Below are 7,500 nucleotides of genomic sequence, written 5' to 3' on the forward strand. Positions count from 1 at the left end.
CAAGAAAAGTAGCATTGATAACGTTTGTAATTGAATTTGACTGTATAGTATTGTGGTACTACAGTGTGCGTTCTGTGGCAGTAACACATTGCTTTAAGGTGGTAATAGCTATCCTGATACATTGATATACAATATATGTGTATATCATCTTCAATATCACACGTAACATGGTAAGTTTATGATGGCTGTGTATGATTTATTACCCACTGTGATAATATTCACATACTGTTGTTTAAATAACGATATCTCTCCTTAACGGTTTATTGTATTATGCTGTAGTGTAGTGATATCCTGTCCAACGAAGTGAAATGCTGTTTGCAACAATGCAGTCGCAAAAACTGATACAGGTGCGTGAGATATTATTGCATACACTGTAAAAAGATGTTACCTATATGTATTTTTAAAACATCATATGCTAGAATAAAATGGATTTCCATCTGATTCGACGAGCAAGATTCAGTTGTTGGAGCTACTGAATTATCTGCTCAGTGACTTACCGTATAAGTGATTGAGTATTCCATGGACACATGTATCCTTAATGTATTTCTCAGGTAGAAAAAATTTGAGCATAGTGTGTGACAAGGCCGTACCTTTGAATTAAAAGGGAAAAATCCATCCATTCGACGAGTTTCCACGCAGTTTTCTTCTACTCAATTTTATTCACAAAATTTAGGTTGATCCTAGGGAATGATATAAGACACGCTATAGGTATCACGCAGTGGGATCGAATCGTGGATTTTGTGATTGCAAAGCGAACCCCTTAATCATTCGGCCATACTGCCTCTACAGTACAGCACATAGAAATATCATATATGCTATACAATACATACAAAATACTAAGAGTATAACAGCTCTAAATATCAAATGATTGCGCACAGTACAAACAATTATCATATGCTTGAGTAAAGTAACGGATTCAAGTATCACATATTCTATAGTGCATTCAAGTGTCATATACTATAGAGTAGCATATTCCAGTATCATAAGTTACTGTACAATATATTAGATATCATATAACTATAGTACATTCAAATATGTTACGTTATTGTACAATAGGAATATGTAGACAAATAGATTACTTCATATCACATACTACTTAGAATATACCGGTATATGATGCCAATAATATATCGCCAAAATAAACTGAAATAGCTATAACAATATAGTACATTTGTAATATAAAACAGAGTACAGCGGGAAGAAACCGTCCAAAAAAGCTGTCATAGTATCAGTTGGTATTTTTTGTTGTTCAGTAATTCTATAGAAATCAAAGAATGATACTGTTTATGATAAATGGTTGGTATTCTGTCGTATTTAATGTTTCCACAAGCATACGTTGCTAGTGGCATTGATTGAGGAGACGTATGATCAAAAACATTTCAGTCGTAACCATCCCTTCATTTTATATTTAACACTACATTGTCCAATGCGTCCTTCTGTTTTTTTGAAAACGACAGAGTGTGAGTTGATGGAATTTGCTGTTATTTCTAGTAAATCAAGCGACTACTTAGCTGCCTTCTCATTACTATGTCAATATCTTAACAAGTCTACCAACTGAATGGTGTAGATTTGTACTTTTTTCTGCTAGCATAGAGAATTAATGGGGTTATGTTGGAGATTATTGGCAATCAATTTCCTCTGATAAGTCTGGCTGTGTTGCATGTTCGATTCTTACCCAAGTCATTTCCCTTTATTTACTATTTATTTTTTCTTTGTGAGTTCGTGCCTAGTAAAGAATGGAGCTTATGGGAATGACTCTTAAATCGAAATATTAGTTGTTCGAACGACACTTTAAGAGGTCGGGACGTATTTCATCGTTTATAGAAGCGTTGAGACGTCAAAATAGATATTAAATGAAACGAATCATTCGGTTAGGGCAGTGACGTGATGAAAAAATACCAAATCGGCAGATTACTTGGCACACATATTTCTCTACTGTGTTCTGCTAATGTTTCTTGAGTTCTTTACAGTTATACACAAAGATTGGTTGTTTTCGGCTTTGGGATTCAAGATTCGACAGTAGCTGCTCCGTGTAATTGATTAGAATGGACGAAGACTACTGCACACAGACACACACACACTCTCTCTCTCTCTCTCACACACACACACACACACACACACACACACACACACACACACACACACACCACACACACACACACACACACACACACACGCACACACACATGTACTTTGTTGTGAGAGAACGAGAGTGTATTTATGTGTGTAAGAGGGTAAGAAAATGTATCTAAGTGTATATGCATGTGTACGAATATATATATGCATAAATGCATATATACACACACACACACACATATATATATATATATGCACCTACATATATACATACGTATATAATATATGTATTATATATATTATATATATATATATATGTATGTATGTTATATATATATATAATATATATATATAATATAATATATATATATGTAAATATATATATATATATATATATATATATATATATATATATATAATATTATATATAATATATATATATATATCTTTGCGAGTGAGTGGACAAACGAAAGAGAAAGGCACTCAACACAGGTAGTAAGAATTACATTATTATTTAAAACAGCGTGATTCGGGTCCATATGACTTGAAACTTAGCTTGTTCAAGCTCAGATTACAGTAATCTGGGCCTGAAAGAGTTAAGTTTCTGTTAGAAGTCTGCGAAACTTTAGGTCGCATAGAATTGAATCAAACTGTTTTACATGAAAATAACAATATCTGTCATACAAGGAAAACTTTATAACAGATTGCGTTATGAAATAACCGGAGATTGTGCAATATTCATAAATAACCCTTAAGATTTACAATGGACTCCCGACGGTATTATGTATCAGTGACCATGACCAATCAGTAGTTATGATCATTGATATCATAGCACTGTTTGGAGTCCATTATATACAGATTTGAAAGTGTTACGCAATCTCTGATGATTTGATAATGGAACCAGCTTAAAAGGTTTTACTTATATAATAGATATTATTAATGAAATACGCGCAGGATGACAAATAATTGGCGATCAATCTTTCATGTTTTTTTCCTTCTCTCCCTCCATCTCTGTGTGTGTGTATATATTTTTTTTGTGTGTGAGTGTATATATATGTATGTATGTGTGTATGTATGTATGTATCTATATATGTGTGTGTATATATATCCATATACAGACATACATACACACATACATACACAAATACATATATACATGATACATATATCTACACGTGTATGCTTTTAATCATCAACACAAGATTTATTTTTTGATCAGGTTATATTTTTAGTGAGTTGTTATAACGTTGATTCCATTTTGAGGCCATAGACAACATATTATTTACAGCAGAGAAATTACGAGAGGTTATGACGTCAATATATTAACAATGGAAGTGAAGTGAGTTGACTTTCATCAGCAATCACTGCTATAACATAGAGAAAGATCACCAAAAGATTACCTGTTGGTGTTTGATGGTTCTCCCACCTATATTTCAAACATTAATTACGTTTTCGAACTTGGAAAAAGTTCGTATGAGGAAATTGGTTGCTGCTATGTTCAAGCTTCCGAGAAGTTTAGCGATGCGAAGGTGGCGTGAAGTTTGCTTTACAACAAGAGGAATGAAATCTTTTCACAGATCTGGTCTATTGCTCTTCATATCAATTATCCATTATTGAAATATTGATTCCACATGAGCAGTAAGAAAAGATGGAAAGCCATGATTTGAATTAATTTAACTATTGTACAGGAATGCTGATTTAATTGTGGCATTGTTTTTCAATTGATTTTCAAAACTCCCGGCCAGATTCTTTCATAACGTCGCGTATTCAATTCTCCATAGTAAATAATAGTGATCGCCATGAAGTTTAAAACTATCATATTATAATACTGGAAACAATCACCATGATCACCATCATCTTAGTCATCATCACCTTTATCATCATCATCATCATCATAATCTAGATCTTGATCACATTCTTCAACCGTACTGTCAGCCCTCCACGCCTCTTGCCTCACATGTTTTTGCTGTACTGCGGTCACCTCTCGAACTCACATGAAAAGAATGCTGCTACTGTTGCTGCTGCTGCTGCTGCTGCTACTACCACTACTACTACTACTACTACTACTACTACTACTACTACTACTACTACTACTACTACTACTACTACTAATGTGGTGACCTAATTTACTCTATAGGTATCTATAGTTAGCGGACTGGACTGGCGAGAAATTGTTTTGACCATGGATATAACACTAGATTCGAACAACCAGTCTTTTCAATTCAAACATCTGTGCCTCTCATTATGTAGTAATATACCACTACTATACTATACTACACTATACTATACTATACTATACATATATATATATATATATATATAGTTGTATGTATACTATTATAGTAGAAAATCTCTATCTTTTTTTTCATCGTTTTACTTGTTTCAGTTTTGCTGGGGCACTGCCTTGTAGAATTTTAGTCGAACAAATCGATCTCAATATTTATGTTATAAAGCCTGGTACTGATTTTATCAGTCTGTTATGCCGAACTTCTACGTTATAGGAACGTAAACATATCAACTCTGTTGTCAAGCGATGGTGGGAGACAAACACAGGTACAAAGACACACAGGCGCAAAGACACCCACACCCACACATACACGCACACACACACACACGCACGCATTTCAGATTCCGTCTACCAAATTCATTCACAAGCCTTTGGTTGCACCGAGGCAATAATAGAAAATATTTTCCCGAGGTACCGAGGCAATAATAGAAAATATTTTCCCGAGGTACCAGGCAGTAGGACTGGACCCGGAACCATGTGGCTGGGAAGTAAATTTGATACCACACAGCTGTGTATGTATGTATGTATGTATGTATGTATGTATGTATGTATGTATGTATGTATGTATGTATGTATGTATGTGTCTATCTATCTACCTACCTATCTATCTATCTATCTATCTATCTATCTATCTATCTACCTATCTATCTATCTATCTATCCATCTATCTATCTATCTATCTATCCATCTATCTATCACATGTGTGTATACTACCACTATATACAGTAGTTTTATAACACCACTTAAATAGTATATTTAAATATATTGTGATATATCTAAAGTATATTTATATTATTATCACTGTCATATAATTGAGAATTGAGTTATTAGATTTAAATATATCAAATTTCTGGCAATATCACGTGTTATTTCCCAATGTAGGTCTTTAAGAGCTGTTAGCTAAAAGACTTCTAATAAAACAGTTGCAAGTGCGAATTGTCAACCGTCTGAATGGACAAACTATTTGTATGTAGAATATTGATTAATCTCTTGTCAACGAGTTCATTACTATACTCCTTTACTTTATATTAAGTGTTCATAATTAGTTGTTGTTGTGAAGCCCTTGGATCCCTCCTGTTCAAACAAGACAAATAACATTGTGGTAGCTGATCAAACATCTGAGTTTGTTTACTGATCGAGCTGACTTGTTTGTTGTGTCAACAGTGACACTATTATAATTGTTATTAATGAAGGGGCATGACCTAGCAGTTAAGGATGTTCGGCTCATGATTATAGCGCCATGGATTCAATTCATGGGCCGGACAGCTCGTTGTATCCTTGGGCAAGGCACTTCATTTTACGTTGCTGCGGTCCACTCAGATATAAATGAGCACTAGTCGTTTACTGTCAGGCCCTATCTCCCTCCAGTAGTCACATCCTACATGTTCCACCGGATCAAGCATGACCTCACATAGGCATCTAAAACAATTAATGAAAGCATGGTACATATTACCAAGCCATAACCTGCACTTTTTCGACACCTTGCTGTACTGGCCCAACTGTAATTTCTGTTGTTATTAAGGGAAATAAAAGACGAAGCGATGACCTCGAAGGCACACTAACTCGTATAGACGATACATTAAAATATTTAGCTTTATTTCGCTTTCTGTGATCAGATCTCACCGGAGTTGGCTTGGCACATGACTACCTTGGAGGTTGTGAAATTAAATTCTACGAATATATTGGAGTTCGGTTTAATCAACTATAATGCAATTGTTTAAGACACTGTCTTGGTTATCCAATGAAAAGTGGTTTGTATCATTAATGAGAAATACTGTGGCAGTTGTAAATTACTCTATACGTTACTGCACCACGCGAAATTAGTAGACAGCGTTGATGAGATGAATGAGAGTTCATGACACCGTTGTTGGCCTTTTGTGGCGTGACGATATTAGGAGCGGAACAAAATGTTTGCTTGATGGGTCAAATGGGGTGATTATATAATACGTGTGAAGGAACTGAGAATAATGGTTGAGGAAATACAAGATCGCTAATGTTTGATATAAATGTAAGTAATTCAAACAGTCAAAATAAACAAACGAGCGAAAATCTGGAAAATCTGAAGCATCTGCGAAGGAACATCAAATTCTTTGACTCACTAAACCACGATTTCTCACAATTTTTCAAACTCACGGTAGACCACGATTTCTGGCATTATTTGTCATTCAGTGGTGTCACAAAATTTGAGGAAACCTGCAGAGGTCTCTTCATTGATAGATGGGTGCATGTACGAACTCAGTTCGCAACCACCTGGTTCTGGGATCGAGCTCTTTGCGTAGCATCTTGGGCAAATAGTTTCTACTGTAGCTCCATTGTGTGGAATACCGTAAGCGAAAATGTGCCGAAGCATTTCCAATGTATGTAACTAATAACCTTGATTGGCCTTCGCAGTCCGACAATATTAAAAATATAACTAACAATCTCTACTCGGCTTGTCGGTCGGATGATACTAAGAATATGCTTAATAACTTTCACCGGGCTTCAAGGTTGGTTCATCGGTACTAAAAATTAAAAAAAAAAAAGAAAACCAGAACAAAAGCAAACGAAAAGATTTAATACAGCATTGCGACATATTTCAATATCAGCGGTATTAACTAATCAATGAGGCTTTTTGTGTCTTCTAGGACTGTCTAAGTATTACATGTCACCGCGGCGGTCCTTAACTGTAGTAAACAGTAGTTCAACCAATGCTTTGGTTGTTTATTTTATTCAATAAAACCCAAACCAGACAGTAACAGAACACTCGCACAGCATCTGATAATAATCGCAATTGACACGAGTAACTATCAATAGTAGTAGTAGTAGTAGTAGTAGTGGTAGTAGTAGTAGTAGTAGTAGTAGTAGTAGTAGTAGTAGTAGTATAGTGGTAGTAGTAGTCGAAGTAGTAGTAGTAGCAGCAGGAGGAGCAGCAGTAATTCCCCACCCCACTCGACATGTTATTTGTCGTCCGGAACCCTTATTTATCATCATCATCATCATCATCATCATCATTAAAATGATGATTATTAAAAGTAGTAGTAGTAGTAGTAGTAGTAGTAGTATAAGTACTAGTAGCAGAAGCAGTAAGAGCAACAGCAGCAGTAGTGGTGGCAGTAGTAGTAGTAGCAGTAGCAGCAACAGCAGTATTTCTTCCATAG

The 7,500-nt window shown here is 35.1% G+C and overlaps 1 long non-coding RNA gene across 1 annotated transcript; it reads right to left on the bottom strand.

The window, feature by feature from the left end:
* Positions 1-1,368: 1,368 nt before the first annotated feature.
* LOC118765141 lies at positions 1,369-2,202 on the bottom strand. The gene is made up of 2 exons (XR_005001002.1): positions 2,148-2,202; positions 1,369-2,080 (listed from the first exon to the last, which is right to left on the bottom strand). It is a non-coding gene; the product is annotated as an uncharacterized LOC118765141 (long non-coding RNA).
* Between the last annotated feature and the right edge of the window lie 5,298 nt (positions 2,203-7,500).

The sequence above is a fragment of the Octopus sinensis genome, linkage group LG10 (assembly GCF_006345805.1).
Source record: "Octopus sinensis linkage group LG10, ASM634580v1, whole genome shotgun sequence".
Taxonomy (NCBI): Eukaryota; Metazoa; Mollusca; class Cephalopoda; order Octopoda; family Octopodidae; genus Octopus; species Octopus sinensis.